The 19011-nt window shown below is 36.0% G+C and overlaps 1 protein-coding gene and 1 long non-coding RNA gene across 2 annotated transcripts in view; both read left to right on the forward strand.

Annotated features, from left to right (window-relative positions):
* pcxa (pyruvate carboxylase a) overlaps nucleotides 1-19011 on the forward strand; it is a 230229-nt gene that overhangs the window by 28067 nt on the left and 183151 nt on the right.
* On the forward strand, nucleotides 364-6933 carry LOC141380007 (uncharacterized). The gene is made up of 4 exons (XR_012397209.1): nucleotides 364-2130; nucleotides 2182-4063; nucleotides 4398-6551; nucleotides 6884-6933. It is a non-coding gene; the product is annotated as an uncharacterized lncRNA (long non-coding RNA).

Genomic DNA, 19011 nt, shown 5'->3' on the forward strand with positions numbered 1-19011 from the left:
GTTAAAACATTTTCCTTTTATTTTTAATACTTCTATAAAAGTCAACAGAGATGATCTCCATAATTAAAATTAATATAAAAACAGCCACATTCTCTTCCTTTCCATTAAAATGCATTGTCAATCTTCTGTAGGATGCGCTACCAATAATCTGATTTAAATGATTAAGAAAATACTCTGATTAAGAATATCCCATGTAAACAGCAATTTATTTTAATATTATTATTTATTTATTTATTTATTTTTTGATTAATTTAATTTGATTTAAGGTCATAATCGAACAAAACAGAAATCAAATTAAGATGTGGGGTATAATGAAAACGTTCATTATAGATCTTAAAGTGCCATCCCTGTTATTTGGGTAATGTTTGTTTACTTTATTTCATGTTTTTATATTAGGCAAATCATTTTAATAACCTAAACCTTTTTATTTTATTTGCAACTTTATTCTAATCTATGCTACGCATTCTATCTTTAGTAATCCCTGTTCCTCAAACACCATTCTGCTTATTTACAATAAAACTCCTCCGAGTTTATTTTCTTTTTTTATATGGGGGTTTAACTTGTGTATCTTCATCCCAATGTTGGCAGGTGTGCCCTATAATGCTTTTTGAGATATGCCTTTAATGTAATGCGTAATTTAACGGTTTATGACCATAAAAGGTGGAGTTCTTTTTCCCCATTCTGGATTACCTAAAAAAAAATCCTCAATAATTTGATGACCCCTTTCCACTGTGCGCATTTGTTCATTTCCACTGTCAAATGTACCTAAATAGTAAATTGTACAGTACCACTTATTGGCACCCTTTCTAGATGCTCTCTAGCAAAAGTAAATTCATTCATTTCTTTTCGGCTTAGGGTCTTTATTAATCAGGGGTCGCCACAGCGGAATGAACTGCCAACTTATCCATATGTTTACGCTGCAGATGCCCTTCCAGCTTCAAACCATCTCTGGGAAACACCCATACACTCTCATTCACACACGTACACTATGAAAACTCCACACAGAAACTCCAACTGATCTAGCCGAGGCTCGAACCAGCAACTTTTTTGTTGTGAGGCGACAGCACTACCTACTGCGCCAACACATTGGCCCAAAAGTAAATTTGTTATTAAAAATGATTAATTAAAACTATTACCAGACTAGTAGACTAATTATTAGACTAAAACATCCTTCCATTTAAACACTTTTGGAAAATATTTGTAGAATTAATTTCACCGAAGAGCTAATCATTTTGTATAATATCTCTTTTTATCTAGTAATCTGCTCGGTCACATATTGGATGCAATTAATTGGTTGATTTAATTGATTTGGTTGATTTAACCTTTTTTTTTTTTTTAAAGGTCTTCGCAAATGTTTTAGTTGAACTTCTTTAATTGTTGTTTGTTATTAAGGTGCAACAAAATTTTATAATTTGTACTGTAAATATGAGGATATATAATTTGATGAAATATGCAGGATAAGCTTATTTTAAACAATCACTTTGAAAAATACTTTAACAGGTAATACCCCCTGCACATGTTGAATACCCCCCCACCCTCCAACCAGTTATATGCACATCAGAAAACGCAGAACACCAAGCTATTAGATAAATTACGTTACACTTGACATTAGTATCAGATGGGGGTTTGGTGTCCAAGATTTCTTTGACGTCGCCTATAGAGACTTTCCACGCTGTCCGAATGTCCAGTTTAGCATGGTTGATTCGTGCTGATGACCGTTCCAGAAACAGTATTTCCAATAGTGAATGCAACCAGTGCTTAACAGAAAGATTATGAGGGGATTTCCACCTCTGTACCAACATTTTCTTTGTAGCAGTTGAAGCAGCTCATTCATTTTAGTGAAATTGAGAGTTCTCATTCAATAATAACAATACAGGATCTTTGAGGAAACAAATTATTGTAACTTTAAATAAAATGTCCAGCACAGAATCCCAAAGTTTTTGCACCTTCAGACATTCCCACATCATATGTAAAAAGGTATCTGGACACTGTGGTTCACAGAACTTAAAATAAGGATGTGGAGAGAAACCTATGTGTCGTATACGTTTAGTTAAATATGCCCTGTGAATAAATTGGTGATTAGGGTTTGTGGAAGCGTGGAATGTAGTATCCTACACAGCTTCCCGATCGGTAGTTGTATTGGGCAGAGACAGATCAGATAGCCATAGTCTTTCTTTTAAGAAAGGGTTTTCTTTTGGGCGCCAGTAAACATTATATTTAAAAGCAAAACTGTCACTAATGAAGGTCTATTGCATTACTGCATGCATTAGACAGCAGGTGGCGCTGCTGTACCATTAGGTTGTTGAAAACCATAATCTAACTTTTGCATTCATCCATTTCTCTGCATAAACATACGCCAAGACTCAAAAAATGGTCTGTTATTGCTGCAGCAGACAAGCTGTTAGAAAAACACAGTAACATCTGCTTTTAAAAGTGTAACAAAGCCTCTGTATATCTCTATAGCAATCCATTCATTTTATTTATAATGAGTTTCCACAGTAAAACTGCTTGCGCTGTAACCTCTTAGTGTTGTTCAGATGATATCCAGATGGGTCTTGACATTGATATCTATTCATTATAAGAGTAGGCTTTTTTTTTCCCTTCATATGTTGTTCGTCTGGCTGACTCTCATCGCTGTATGCCAGTCTGGGCAAACATATGGACTGCCTGCCTGGTGTTTGGGGAGGTTTGAACCTCTCAATTACAATATGAATATTTTATCTTCTGGAGATTTTATGGAAGTGCGCTGCTTTTTCCCTGGCATTGAAATTTTTGGCACCAGGTTACAAAAACTCTGGTTGTGTCTGAAGCTGCACAGCAACCCTACCCAATTTATCATTTGTTATAGTCCTCCACGTAAAGCTGGTCTGAATTAGCACCAAGAGAGATGTTGGGATTTTAAGTGTAAATGTAATATTTTAAACATTCTGTAAAATGTTGTTAAAAGAGGTAAAATTAGATTGAATGAATGAGGACCTAGCACAGCAATTTAGTCAGACGTTTTTCTTTTAAAGAAATTACATGATAGCATGATTAAAAGCTGCAGCAGATCAGAATCAAGGCAAAGCACTTTGATAGCCATTAAAAAAAAAAGCTTCTTTTGAAAGAGATTATAGCTGATAAAATAATTAAGTGAACAGAGCGATTCTTCAATATTTTAATAAAGGTTTGAATAATTTGAGTTTAAAAGCATTTAAATAGAACGAACGCCCAGAAAGAGCAAATGCTTGTGAAACAGACAGAGCCCAGTTAAATGAGAGGGCAATAATTTTGACAGAATACTCTTTGCTAATGTCTTTTTTTTTTTTTTTTTTGCTGAATAATAAAAGGCTTGAGTTGTCGCTTTAAATATTCATATTCATTGTTTGTCTTCTATGTTTTGATTAGTTGTTGCCATTTTATTCATAATGAATGCAAAGTTCATATAGTAATTAAAATCAATTACATATCAAACCTGTATTGTTTAATTCGATACCTAAAATAATTAGTCAGCTGATTAATCAATCATCAAAATAAGCATTAGTTAGGAGGTTTGAAATAAAGGCATGGAAAGTGGGTCTGCAGTATGCCAAAAGAAAGAAGTGAGTCAGATGACTTTTGACCACTTCATACATTTTTGTTGGAAGAATCTTTGTTTTTGGCTTGTCTTAACTTTGTCAATGCATCTTAACTTTAATGCATTTTTGGAGCAATTATTCAATTATTCAATATTAAATCAAATAAAAAGATGGGATTTGAGTGGAATGAAGTTTGTTTAAAAAAAAAATCTCACTACCATATCAAAAGGCCACAACAGTCTCATATAGTGGCAAACTGCCTTCTACATTTTGTTTAATAATTTTATGCAGACAGACACTCACTGAATGGCACCACTGTCCACGGGTATATGTACTGTTATAGAAAAGATGTGGTGTGAGTTGGGCTTTTGTCCTGGTATGTGACCCCATACGAATCTTTAAAATCTTACCTGAGCAATCGTACAGGTGCGGATATATCAGTACCAGCGCTGCTACTCTACTCTCTTATGTTACTAGTGTTTTTGGATGTTGTTCTTTCTGACTCTGTGAATGAGACTCAAATGGAGGGAAGAAAATTGCACATCAAAAAAAAATAAAAAATTCCAGATTCCACTTAATCGCATCAGACCAATGAAAAAAGGTGTTCAGGAGCCATAACAAACTCTAAAAGTACTTCGTTTCGGCCGTATATTGTTCTTATTGATATAATTTAAGTTTGTTTTCCATTTAAAGTTTCGTTTTATAAAAAAAAAAAAATTATTTATATATATGAGTAAACTATCATATTTCATCTAAGTTACACTGTTAATACGTCTAACATCCATAAGTACTAACATCTGTTACCCAGACAATGCTTGTGACGTACAGCTCATTCATAAGCAGATAAACATACTCCTGTATATAAGGAGCCCTGTAACGTTCACACAACTACTTCACACCATTGGTAACACACAAAACTAAAATAATGCAGTAAATATTATTCGTCAACATTAGAAGTAGCTGTGCATTCACACATAAGGTGGTGAGAGCGTCAAATTTGCTCTGGCTGGCTTGGTGTCATCGATGTCTGCTTTCACAGCTCCGTGCAGTAAGAGTGTCAATTTGCTACATTGATCTCCTATTTAAAGAGGCCATCATTGCAGCATATCAGCAAATTCGTTACATTCCCGCCTAAAAATGAGCTTTCTAGTGAGAATTTTGCACACTTTTTAATCAAATTCATTTAACTATGGAAGATGTGGCTTTGCTCCACTTATCCAATTTGTGGATATGTATGTGTATATATCTAACTCTCATTAATGCACATCAGTAACTCACAAGTAACTTTTTAATATGTTCCTGTAAGAAAACATCGTAAATAATTGGAAACACGGCAACTGCAAAAATCAAACCAATAAATCAAACCCTTGGGAACAAGTGTGGTTCGGATCAAAGTTCACAGAGCTGTGTTTTCAGGACTCTTCAAGCGGTAAACTTATACAATAGACTTATACAAATTTCTTAACGCTGAACCGCCTCATAGCTCATTACTATAAAGTTGACTTGATTTCAACACTCCACAAAACCATACTGGAGAAGACACGCCACGCCTATCCTCGCCGCTTATCGCCGCTAGCTCAAATTGAAAGTGAATAGCTTCCTGCTAATTTAGCGCTCTCGCCGCTTTTCGGTGTGAACGTATGGTAACATTAAACTCAAATAAAAGAGCCCAATTATTCACCATATACATCAAACAATCTTAGTTAACCAGGTGACACATTTTTACTATAGTGTATTTTTTTATTTTTTTACTTTTAATATAACAACTTTTATATTTATAACTTTGGTATAAAGTTCAACAATTGGTATGTTCAAATTCAACATTTGCCTTTCATGTTTAATGTGCTTTTGCCAATTTGAGTTAAATGGAGAGATCATGTAATAACGAAAATCAATCCTGTCTTTCCAAAGCTCAGATTTATTATTTTATATAATCATAAACTGACTTGTTCAGAAATCCCTGCATGAAACCCTGCATTACGTGATTGTTGAGATTATTATGGACTCTTTTGAGTTTAATCTTAACGTACGTTATTGTAACGCTACATCTAATGCTCATTTAAATTCTTTTTGTTGTTGTTGCTAGGTTTTTTGGGGTGTTGTAGTTCTTTATTTTACTAGTCCAATTGTAATTTGCGGTATTACAACTACAAAAAAGTCAACTTGCAATAGCCAATCAGCTTTCTGATATTAAAGTGCGTGCGGCGAATGTGACATCATCGCTGTGTTTGCAGAAGTTCGCTTTGAGTGCGCGGGACATGATTTCTGCTGTAATACGAGAGAGCGAATCTCCGCTCACGCGCCGGTTTCCTTTGTTCATGGACAAAACTGCTTGTGAGCTCTCGAAACACTGGATGCTCACGTGCGAATGATCTGCTCTCGCTCCGTCGGACTCCTTTCGTGCCTTTCCAGAGATGCTTCAGCATATTGTAGTATTAAGAATAGTGAACTGATAAAATGAAATAGTGTAGTTTTACTACAGTAAAGTGTGTTGAATTGTAGAGAAATATACCCTATATTGTAAAAAAAATAAATAAATAAAGCACCCGGTAGTTTGTTTTTAATACACTTAATGTGTTACCATAGCAACTATAGTATTACCACAACAGAGTAATTGAAGTCCTTTACAAAACACTGTACAGCAGACACTAGTTCACTTTATTTCAGTGATAAAATGGGATTGATAGTGGGATTTATTTGAAGAGTGAATGGTACAGTAAGCTATAATACCTAATCAAGTTTTTCCCTATTTTCTATCACAGTTACATTTCTGCTTGCCAGAATGACTAATAATTATTGGCTAGAAATTGCAACAGCCATGGAAAAGGAGGAAAGTTTTTGTAAAACTTTGGAAAAACTCTGAAGAATAAGTTTGTTAAAACAAAAAAAGAGGCCCCCAAAACATCTTCAATGATAATGATTATCTTTTTATTCGTCTGATTTTACTTTCCCTACTGAAAAAAACAGCTTAAACCAGCCTAGGCTGGTTGGCTGGTTTTAGCTGGTTGACATGGCTGGTTTTAGAGGGGTTTTAGCCCTTTCCAGGCTGGTTTCCAGCCATTTCCAGCCTGGTTTTAGCTGGTCAGGCTGGGAGATGACCAGCTAAAACCAGCTTGACCAGCCTAGCCTGGCTGGGAGCCCAGTCAAAACCAGCTATGTCCAGCTTAAACCAGACTGGTCAAGCTGGTTTTAGCTGGATTTAGCTGGTCATTTTCCAGCCTGACCAGCTAAGACCAGGCTGGAAATGGCTGGAAACCAGCCTGGAAATGGCCAAAACCCCTCTAAACCCAGCCTGGTCGACCAGCTAAACCAGCCAACCAGCTTAGGCTGGATTTTTCCGCAGGGTTCTGTTTTTTTGGACCGCCCCCTGTCATTTAAAAAAAAAAATATCTCAATGGTGAATGTGTCAAGTATAAAAGCCTTAATCCGTTTCGTGAGTTGTGCGGTGCCAGGTGAAAGTATACATCTGCATTAAGATGTTTGTTTTTTCTGTAGTTCAATGGTGCATTTAACCTGACTTTACTACTGTTCAATTTAAATAACTTTATTTTACCCCTAATTTTGAGCTTTTACATTTTCTCTCGCGTGTTTTTGATATTGCGATATAGGTCTTAAATTTAATACTTAATAGTCTTAAAAAGGTCTTAAAAGGTATAAATTTGACATTGTGATATCTGCAGAGATCGTGTGTGTGTGTGTGTGTGTGTGTGTGTGTGTGTGTGTGTGTGTGTGTGTGTGTGTGTGTGTGTGTGTGTGTGTGTGTGTGTGTGTGTGTGTGTGTATGTATGTGTGTGTATATATATATATATATATATATATATATATATATATATATATATATATATATATATATATATATATATATATATATATATATATATATATATATATATATGTATATATATGTATATATATGTATATATATGTATATATATGTATATATATGTATATATATATATATATATATATATATATATATATATATATATATATATATATATATGTAATTTTTTTTTTCCCTTGTGAAAAAGTTTCTTTTATATATTTTCTGTATACAGTAAGCGAATAAAACCGTTTTACCGCATACTCACAGGCACTATGAACTCTGCCTTGACCTGAATCAATAAGTAAACCAATTAGCGTTAACTTGGCATGGTTAATTTACCTCAGAGCAAATGTAGGTGTCCTCACAGATTATTACTTGCTCGTGAAGGCTGACATATGACCGCATACACCTGTCATTATTTATTTAAAGGCTCAGAAAAGGAAGGAATCCTGTTCTTATCTTCTGTTGCTGATCTGCTAACAGCATGTTTGTCTGAATATTGTCTCAACAATTCATTCTAAAAGCATCCAAATACAAAGAGCGTCCAAAAAAAGCAGCAATTTATATAACAGATGCCATCGACTGCAATTTATAATTGACGGTATTTTTGAGGCAGACATCAGGGTTTTGCCTTTTTATAATACAAAGTGCATTCATTACTTTCACATTCTTTGCTAATCACATTCTCTGAGTCTGACTTTAGTGAGACGTTTATACAAGTAGAAAACTCAAGTCAAGCTGATGTTTAACTCCAAATCAAAAGACTGATTTCTTGACAGGAGCCTTTTGCTTCTCTTTTGATCAAATGCCACTGAGGACTCGCGTATATGTGCGATTTGCAGGAAGTCATTTTGGATGAGAATATCTGCCTAATGGATTAATATAAATGGAAGCCCTCTGTCGCTGTTTTTCTTCATCTTTAGTGTTTTAGAAATCTGTGTTTACATTTGACATTCTGAAGCGTTTCTGAATGACAGTGGAGGGTTTGTAAACCAGGAGGAGTGTTATTGATTGCCTATTGACATGTGCTTGTGCCGATGACCTGACTTTATGAGTGAAAGAAGTAATTCTGTGTAGAAAAGAGCACAGGGAAGCCTGTTTTTATGAGGAAATATCGATTAATCTATACTGGGTGACGATTGAGTTAAGGGTGTAACTACTAATCAATTAAATCAATTTTAATATAAAATAATGAAAATAAACCACATCAAGCACCAGTCGTGTCAGTTAATAGTAGGGAACAGTTCATTTTCTGTGGATGACCTTTCTCTAATGTAAGACTTTACATATGCTTTATTTTAAGTGCTCTAAACGCACTTAACGGCTGCTTTCCATTATTTAGAGAGCATTTGAGATGGACTGTTCTCAATCTATGACATACAGTTGAAGTCAGAATTATTAGCCCCCTAAATTTATTCGCCCCCCTGTTTATTTTTTCCCCCCAATTTCTGTTTAACGGAGAGAAGATTTTTCTCAAAACGTTTCTAAAGATAATGGTTTTAATAACTTATTTCTAATAACTGATTCTATTTTATCTTTGCCATGATGACACTAAATAATATTTGACTAGATATTTTTCAAGACACTTCTATACAGCTTAAAGTGACATTTAAAGGCTTAACTAGGTTAATTGGGTTAACTAGCCAGGTTTTGGTAATTAGGCAAGCTATTGTATAATGATGGTTTGTTCTGTAGACAGTTGGGGGAAAAAACAGTTTAAAGGGGCAGATAATTTTGTCTTTTGAAATGGTTCATAAAAAATTTAAAACTGCTTTTATTCTAGCCAAAATAAAACCAATTAGACTTTCTCTAGAAGAAAAAAATATTATCAGACATACTGTGAAAATGTTTTTGCTTTGTTAAACATCATTTGGGAAATATTTAAAAAAAGGAAAAAAAAAAAATCAATGGGGGGCTAATAATTTTGACTTCAACTGTAGTTGTGTTCACAGTTCTGTCCTTGGATTTTTTTTCTCTCACATTTTTGCATAGTTAACCTGTTTAACTTAACAGACTTTACTGAAAGAGCACATTACAAATGGAGGGGCTTAAATTCTGACAAAATAATAAAAAACCCTGATATTTTGCTTTGATTTTAATTTCCAGTTTGCTCTTAAATATTCTATTTGCACAATCATATGTACAGTATTTATGTAAATCTCATGTACAGCCATTTACTTGGAGTATGCATTCATGTGAAATGTGTATTTCAAATATTTCCCAATCAGAGCTTGATATTAAGTTTTTTTTTTTTTATCACCAGCCTCTGTGGCAAATAGATTTTCAACATTACTAGCCACTCGCTATTTTCACTAGCCACAATTTTGTTGTTGGGATAATATAAATTGAGCAAATGAGTTGCAGTAATGTAATATGTAACGTGTGTGTGTGTGTGTGTGTGTGTATATAGCACATTTATTGTGTATGGCCATACACTCGAAGCACTTCACAATCATGAAGGGCGTCTCTCCACACCTCCACCAGTGTGCAGCATCCACTTGGATGATGTGACTGCAGGCACAGGACAACGGTGCCAGTGCACTTACCACACACCAGCCTAAGGTGGAGTAAAGAGATGGTGATAGAGCCAATTCAGTGGATGGGGATGATTGAGAAGCCGGTAAGGGCTGATGAAGAAAAATTTGACCAGGACACCAGGGTTACACCCCTACTCTTTATGAGAATGGCCATGGGATTTTTAATGACCACAGGGAGTCAGGACCTCTGTTTAACGTCTCATCCGAAAGATGGCGCTAACTGACAGTATAGTGTCCCCTTCACTTCACTAGGGCATTAGGACCCACACAGACCGTAGGTTGAGCGCCCCCTGCTGACCTCTCTAACACCACTTCCAATAGCAACCTAGTTTTCCATGTGTTTGCCCATCCAGGTACTGACCAGGCTCAGCCCTGCTTAGCTTAGTCTTGGGCTGCAGAGTGATATGGTTTGGGGGTGTTAAGTAATTTGTTTTTATTTCACATGACTTGTCTGGGCTCAAATTTAAAGACTTACCAAATTTATCTCTGACCATACCTAAATAAATCAATTATTATTTCTTGGCCACAAATTTTAAAAAATGTCAAGAAAAGCAAAATATAACTGTATATATGTACTTTTTTCTTTAAAAAAATAATTGACATTTTTAAAAAAAGAATTGTCATTTAACTAAAATATGCACCGTAGTCTGTTCTGGCTAAAGATCTATACATAAACGGGGAGTTAATCTCATATTATGCAATGTTATAGTGACTTACATTACTTGCATTAAATCAAAATCCCAAATATCAGAAATGACAACAGATTATTAAGATTTTATTAATGTTAGTTTTAATGTTATTGATTAATGCACTTACTTGCAGGTTTCATTAATTTTCCTTCTGCTTTTTCCCTTGTTTATCACAGCGGAATGAACCGCCACTTACTTGACAGATGTGTGTTTTTAACTTTAGGTGGTTTGTGTATGTGTTTTATGTTTGGTAAAATAATTTCTATTTGCGTCTTTAGTGGTTTGTCAACTAATTACCCTGTCTTGTCCCAATAGGTGAATTTAGAGGTTTTTGCAAAAACAAGCACAAGTGGATTTAGCTGGTTTAGAATAGTCTAAAGGGACATATTTGAAAAAAAAGGTATTTTATTTGCTAATAACCTTTTCATTACATATAAAAGGAAACCTATAAAACCTAATTATAGGAGCATGATAGAAAATGTTTATTCACAAGAAAAGAGGTCTGATGGATTTAGTGTTTTGCATCTGAACTCTTCCTTTCTTGAGCTCTTGAAAGCAGCAGGATTGTGAGTGCACGAGCCTCACCTTTTGTCAAGTCTATTTGCAAATGTTTAGTGTGTAGACTGCGACCGTATAAAGGCTGCGCCGGACCATACCTGTCCGTTTGATGAAGGATAATAAATCAGCCTTAATGAAGCAGGGTCACATGACTTCACATGCAGTAGAGATAGTAATTGAAAAAATAAGACCTGGAAAAATTAAATCGATTACAGGTTCTGAATGTTGATTTCAAATACTTTGATTAATCACCCAGCTGTAAATGCGATACAAATGTTCAAAAGAAAAACAGATTTTCTCTTGATGCAGAGTATCAAGTAAATAAATTCACACTTCTCCATCCAACTCTAAATATGTAGAAAAGTGAGCAAATCTGAATCTTCCGGCTTAACATGCATATAAAAAAATGCACTATAAACTTCAGTTATGTTTGGTAACCCACTGAAAGTGCAATTCATTTCATGGCTGGCAGCATTTTTTGCAATTTCTGTTGACTTGTTTGTGTGAGCGTGTGTAATCATGTCCACGCACAGATACACCCCGTTTTTCTGTGTGTGCGCCAATGCACGGCTGCCTCGCAGTTTGTGTCAGTCCGATGAATCACAAACATGACATTTCTTGTATAGTGTTAATAAAGCTTTTGACTATTCAGGAAACTTCTTTGCACATGGTTGGATTTTTCCAAGTAATGGTGAAGATGTTTTTTGAATGCAGGCGAGTTTAGATATAGACTTCCCAAAATCAACATGCTTATGCGATTTATGTCTGGAATCGCCTGCCACGTTGAAAAGATTTATTCAGTATGTTATCGGTGGTGAGTTCCTTTTGACTCCTACTTCTGAATTCAACAGACTCGCGTACAGATAAAATATAGCGCCAGTCACCCGTCTTTCACCTCCTCTGGACTCTCTCCTGTCAGTTGTTTAGCGTTCTGGAGGATATGAATGCATTAGCATTTATTTGTGCGAGTGTGTGTGCGCGCGCGCAAGTGACAGAGAAAGAGAGAGATGTAAAGTATTGTCTGTGCAAGTATGAAGTGAGGAAAGAGGAGAGCGAGCTAAAATCTCTCCTCCATCTGTTCTATCATATGGACGAGGGAAATGGAGAAGATGGCCGGGCTTTCAGATTTCTCAGAGCAAGCATTAAAACCTCATTTGAGCTTTTGACATGTTCCCTTAGACGCTTCAAGCTTGCCTCAATCTCATTTCCTATTGCTGAGTGCAGCTTTTTCTCTTAAGAGCAGCGGGACGTTTTCCTTCATTCCCTCGCTGTTGGTTTCCATTTTTAATGTCAAAGAAAATTCTCCCTGGCTCTTTTAATTGTCTAATTGTGCTTTTGGAAGCGTGGCAGAAGTTTCACGCCGTTCTGAAAGAGCGACACGGCCTGTCACCATCATGTTTAATCATTAGGACTGCATGTCACTGAAACGGAAATGTCATGTGTGATAATGTTAGCCGTTCTTCATGTTGGGGCAAACATGACTTGAACTGACCTTTTAGCAGACGTTCAGCACCATATCCAGCAGTAGCCATGAGAATATGAACTGGGCCGTTGGGTGTAATTTGCCTTCGATTTTTGGTGTAGACATTCAGAGAGACTATTAGCGTTTTTGTATTTTCCCAGTTATTAACCACTGGATCGATTGTTTTGGTGGTTAATTATGTTCAGGGTCATGAACGTACAATTTTTGTTTGAGATGCTGATGTTTAGAATTATACAAATGGTAAGTGAGTTGACATTTTTAACATCGTGACTGGCTTTCTTCTCCAAAAAGACAGAAACCTTATAGTTTTGTCAATGTATCCCAGGGAAATAACTTTGTTTAAAAAATATATATATATTTTAATAATGCATTCACAACTAAAATAACGTGTTTCTTTTCTGTTTTAGTATATAATTGTATTTTGAATTTTTTTGGGGGAAAATTCGCAATTACAAAATGTTTACAATTTTATAACGATACTCCATTTTACCCATGCATACAACATTAAAGCAAAGTATTTCCTTCTATAATTATATAAATATTGAATACAAGTGATTTATATATATATATATATATATATATATATATATATATATATATATAATTAAATTATCCATATCCTATCCCCTCACTTTCCCAAATCAAAAACTTTCCATTGTAGCCACATATCAATATTTGGGAATCAGTCTGGACTCTCACCTCACTTATTGTAACCATGTTCAAAATGTTTATAAAAAGCTGAAACAAAAGCTATTTGTTTATGGCAAAATTAGGACAAATTTGTCTTTTTCTGTTTCAGAAACTTATCTGCATGCCATAATCTTGTCTACCTTGTCTAACTGTCTGCCTATTTAGTCTCTCACAACAAACGATATCTTGGAGCCAATAGCTAGACTGTACAATAGGGCCTTTAAGATCCACAACAGACTTTCTGGATGGACACATCACTGTTTTGCTCTATCACTTTCTAAAGCTTTAACTTTTCAAAACTACATTATGAACACAGGTGTTAAACTGTACTATCAAATTTTAAATAGCGCTACCTCAGCAGCCCTTTGTGCTTTGGTACCAAAACTCAACACAAGGACTGATCGTTCCACCAGATCTGTATCAAATGGATGTTTGCCAGTACCGGCTTTTAACAACTGTTATGGACAGAGATCTTTCTTTTATATTTTCACAAAAGCCTGGAATGAGATCCCACAACATCTCAAAACAATACCAACACTGAGACTTTTTTTAAAATACCATGCTCGTCATCTGATGGTCAACTATCGCTGTAGCCACTGATAATTCTGACTTCAACTGTTTGAAAACTATTATCTGAGCTGACAGAAAAATACTTGGTTTAGAAGTACAGAAGAATATAGTTGTATTTATTTTAAGAATGAAACTCATAAATAGAGAGGACAATAATAGTGGTATTTACTTTCATAAACGACAATATAGTGAAGCTATTGTAACCGGTTGATATATTTTGTTTGTAGTCTATTTTAAAGTGTAAACCTGTTGAAGAAAGCGAATGCATAATGTAAAGTCACAACATCAAGTTTTTTTAGATATGTGATTATCAATTGAAATATGAAAGCAAATCTGTAGATGGTATTAGCATTGGTATGATTTATTTTCATTTAAACGTATAATTGTGGCATCTAGAAATGTCAGAATGTTGACAGTCAATAGGCGGATGTTTATTTCTGTAAATTTATTATGAAATTATTATGCATTTTTGTATGATTTAGTGCTGATGCTTATAAATAGACAGTTGATAACAGGCCTGGCCTCAAAATTGGCCTCTACTTAAAAAAATAGTAAAACGTATGGTAAAATGAATGAGTTTTAGAAAGGGCAATTATGATCATGGTTTACATTACGTTTCTCATCGTCTGGCATTATGACAGACAGGGTGGCCATTTTAATTTCATTCACATTTTCATTTTTAATTATGAACGAGCATGTAGACTAGATTAGAACAGATGACAGAAACTGTCCCTCGTTTTTCATGTTCAACACCACTGAGATAAAATGAGGAAAATGACTGGGCTTTAATTAGTTTACTTTCATAATGATGATTGTATTTATTTGATTCATTTTTCAAATTGACTTTAAATTGGTGAAAATTATATGGTGACAAGCTTGATGCATAACATGGGGATCCTTAGTGTTTTTTTCTTTTTTTTCTTCTTCTTTTTTCTTTATATTTATTTTTATATATATATATATATATATATATATATATATATATATATATATATATATATATATATATATATATATATATATATATATATATATATATATATATATATATATATATATATGAATTTTGCTAATAAATAAGCAGAAAAGAAAGACTATTTAAAATATACTTACTGGCCACTTTATTAGGTACACCTGTCCAACCTCTCGTGATTGGCTAATTGGAAATTTGTGTTAACATGGCTGCAACACAATGCATTTAGGCATGTAGACATGGTCAAGGGGATCTGCTGCACTTCAAACAAAGCATCAGAATGGGGAACAAAGGTGGTTTAAGTGACTTTGAATGTGGCATGGTTGTTTGTGCCAGATGGGCTCGTCTAAGTATTTCAAAAACTGCTGATCTACGGGCACAACAATCTCTATGGTTTACAGAGAATGGTCTGAAAAAGAGAAAATATCCAGTTAGTGGCAATTTTGTGGGCACAAATGCCTTGGAGAATGGCCAGACTGATTCATGCTTATAGAAAGGCAACAGTAACTCAAATAACCACCTGTTACAACCGAGGTATGCAGAAGAGCGTCTCTGAACACACAACACATCCAACCTTGAGGCAGATGGGCTACAGCAGCAGAAGATAATGCTGCGTTCACACCAGACACGGAACGCACGTCAAGTGTGAGTGATTTACATGTTAAGTCAATGCAAATGCGCAAATAGACATCCTGTGGCACGATACGTGCGAATGGCGCGGCACAAATTAAGCGTTTTGCGCGTTTGATGCGTGTTTCGCGCAAATCACTCGAGTTTGAAAATCTGAACTTCAGCGGATATTCGCGCCGCGTTAACCAATCAGGGCTTGCTCTTGTGGGGGCATGATTGTGACATACCGCCTGTCTCCAGCCTTCACCGACAACAGTTCATCAAACTGGGCTTGACTGAGTCAGAAGCACCGCTGAAAGCCATCGTCATCCAGGTTCAGTTTCTGGAGGAGTTTATGAGCTCACAGAGATGGATGAACCTCTGAAAGGATGTAGTGGACTCAGACACGACCCTAAACGTATCGACGCTGATTTTCAGTCTTCATAAAGCACATAAACACTGTTATTTTCTTAATAAAATCCATGTTAGCCATTTAGCTATGAACCTAGAGTCACCGGGCAGACCGAAACCCTGCCCATCACGCGGATCCGCGTCTGTTCTAAAGTGAATTTGAGGCGCGAATGAAGCGGATTTGACGCGCGAACGGTTGCCACTCCTGTCAACCAAAAACAGGAAACTGAGGTTACAATTTGCATAGACTTACAAAAATTGGACAAAAGAAGATTGGAAAAACATTGGCTGGTCTGAGTCTCAATTACTGCTGCGACATTCGGATGCTAGGGTCAGAATTTGGCATCAACGACATGAAGGCATGAATCCATCCTGCCTTGTATCAACAGTTCAGACAGCTTGAGGTGGTGTAATCGTGTGGGGGATTTTTTTCTTGGCACACTTTAGGTCCATTAGTACCAATGGAGCATCGTGCCAATGCCACAGCCTACCTGAGTATTGTTGATGACCATGTCCATCCCTTCATGACCACAATGTACCCATCTACTGATGGCTACTACCAGCAGGATAACACGCCATGTCATAAAGCACGAACCATCTCAGACTGGTTCCTTGATCATGACAATGTACTCAAATGGCCTCCACATTCACCAGCTCTCAATCCAATAGAGCACCTTTGGAATGTGTTGGAACGAGAGATTCGCATCATTGATGTCCAGCCGAAAAATCTGCAGAAGCTGCGTTATGCTTTCATGTCAATATGGACCAAAATTTCTGAGGAAAAAGAGGTTCCAACCCATTACTAGTAAGGTGTACCTAATAAAGTGGCCAGTGATTGTAATTGCTAATTCAGCATTGAGATTAAAGAAAACCGAAGGTAGTTTTAACATTTTTTTTAATAATATATCTGTACATTTTATGGCACACCTGTTCTGTAAGGTGACTCTAAGAACACACTACAGAGTTTCCACATATCTCATCCATGTCCTTGTTAATAAAAGGGAAGTATATCGTGGTGTTCTCGCTGACCTTCAGCTTTTTTTTTTCTTTTTTTTTGTTCTCCAGTGCTGGATGTCTGTCTTTTTTTGTCCCTTTCTCTTCTCCGAGGGCTAAGAGCAATGTTTGTCGGCACAGATTCCCTCTGAATAGTCTGTTTTTACATCCCTTTCAGTTCTCAATGCTGACCCTATGATAGCCAGCCTTGTAATTTTGTCCTTTTTGTCAACGCGTTGTCATGGAGGATGAAAAATGTGAGAAGACTCTCTTCACCAATTACGTTGCACGCATTTTTGTTGACCTTGTTCTTCTCGGGGCGCCACTTAAATTGTTGTGGTCTCTGTTACAGCCTTTTTTTGTGTGCTCGAGGATGAGGAATTAAATGGCATTAACATGACAGATACATCTCCCCGTTTTAACGTCTTTTTTTTCCCTTTTTTCTTTTTTTGTTTTATGTCAGCTGTTGCCATGGAGACAGCTGCTCTACCCACAGTGCCTGAAGCACAGGTTGGGGATCACAGACCCGCAGTCAACACTCACTCTCTCGCACCCGTTTGCATGCGTTTTGAGGCAGGCAGTGGCTGATTGTGAACATAAAGCATCTTCACTGCTAATCATCGGTGAAAGATGAGGGTGTTTACATAATGCTGTTTAACTTCAGTGATTGCATAAGTTGTTCTGTTGTCTCTGCCTGTCAGCATCTGTGTTTTCTTCCTCTCACCACCGTTTTGTCTCTAATGCAAGGATGTAGTTGAATATATAAAACAGTGAAAGTTTGGAGGAATGGTTTACTCTTATCTGATCCACGTGTACTTTAATGTCTTTTTATTCTTTAAAGCGTAAAATGTTGAGTTTCTGAGCTGCGTTGTTTGGTGTAATTATAAAAAGCTTTGGTTAACATTGGTTGACTTTCAAACATGAACTCTTCCTCAGTATATTTAGCTGCATCACTAGCAACGACTAGTTTGAGATGGAAAATCATGCTAGCTGATATGTTTACAGTGATACAAATGTGCTTGCAATATGTTAATTTGTTAACTAATTGATATGCAAGAGAAATTTAATTTAATTCACATACCGGCCACTTTATTAGGTATACCTTACTAGTACTGGGTTGTGATCCCCTTTTGCCTTCAGAAATGCCTTAATCCTTTGTTGCATAGATTCAACAAGGTACTGGAAATATTCCTCAGAGATTTTGGTCCAGATTGACCTAACAGCATCAGACAGTTGATGCGAATCTCCCGACCTGTCTGCTGTTAGATCAGTGGCACTTTAATGCTTGCGCACACACACACACACACACACACACACACACACACACACACACACACACACACACACAGACATTACTTCACTGCATTATAGAGCAAACCAGATTACTGGCATAAAACTTAACAGGTATGCAAGTCATGCAATTTATAAAAATGACCAATAAAAGTCCGTTACTGATACTCTGCTGCTGATTTGTATGTTGATTCTAATCGGGAGCCGTTTATGTTTTATTGATTTAGTTTGTGTTGTGCAGTATTTACTATAGTATGTGTTTTCCTGTCATTTCAAAACGCCCCTTTATTTTCACTTTCAAGGACGTTAAAAGTAAATAAAATGAATGAATTTTAAAATGAATGAAAATAAATCTAAATGTTAGTTTATACGCATCAGCTGCCGACCTGAAGTTTTTAGCATTGTCCTTGCGGTTACACACAAAGCGGAATGGGTAATTTTGCGTTGTAAGAAAAGTCTATACTAAAAAAAAATTTACATCTACAAAATGTTGTTTCTTATTAAACGCAGCCTGAGGTGTGAACATTAATGATCTCGGAGCTAGATATGAGTCTGTTCTCTTGATGAAGTCAGCTGCTTCTCAGGTCCAGATGATCAATCAAAAGTAGACTTGCATGCAAATGAGGCGTGGCCTGTGAGTCGTCTTTTGTGTTGTCTTCCAATTGGCCCATTGTCTACTGGGATTTTACACTCGTGGAATTTACATGAGAACAAGAAAACAGTTGCGTCTGAGGCTCACGGTCTGTCCATTTCCGTATACTGATCTTTTATTATTCTACCATGGCTTTGTATACCCTGATTTTCTTTATAGGGCACCTTTAATTG

This window comes from Danio rerio, chromosome 21 (genome assembly GCF_049306965.1).
Source record: "Danio rerio strain Tuebingen ecotype United States chromosome 21, GRCz12tu, whole genome shotgun sequence".
Classification (NCBI taxonomy): domain Eukaryota; kingdom Metazoa; phylum Chordata; class Actinopteri; order Cypriniformes; family Danionidae; genus Danio; species Danio rerio.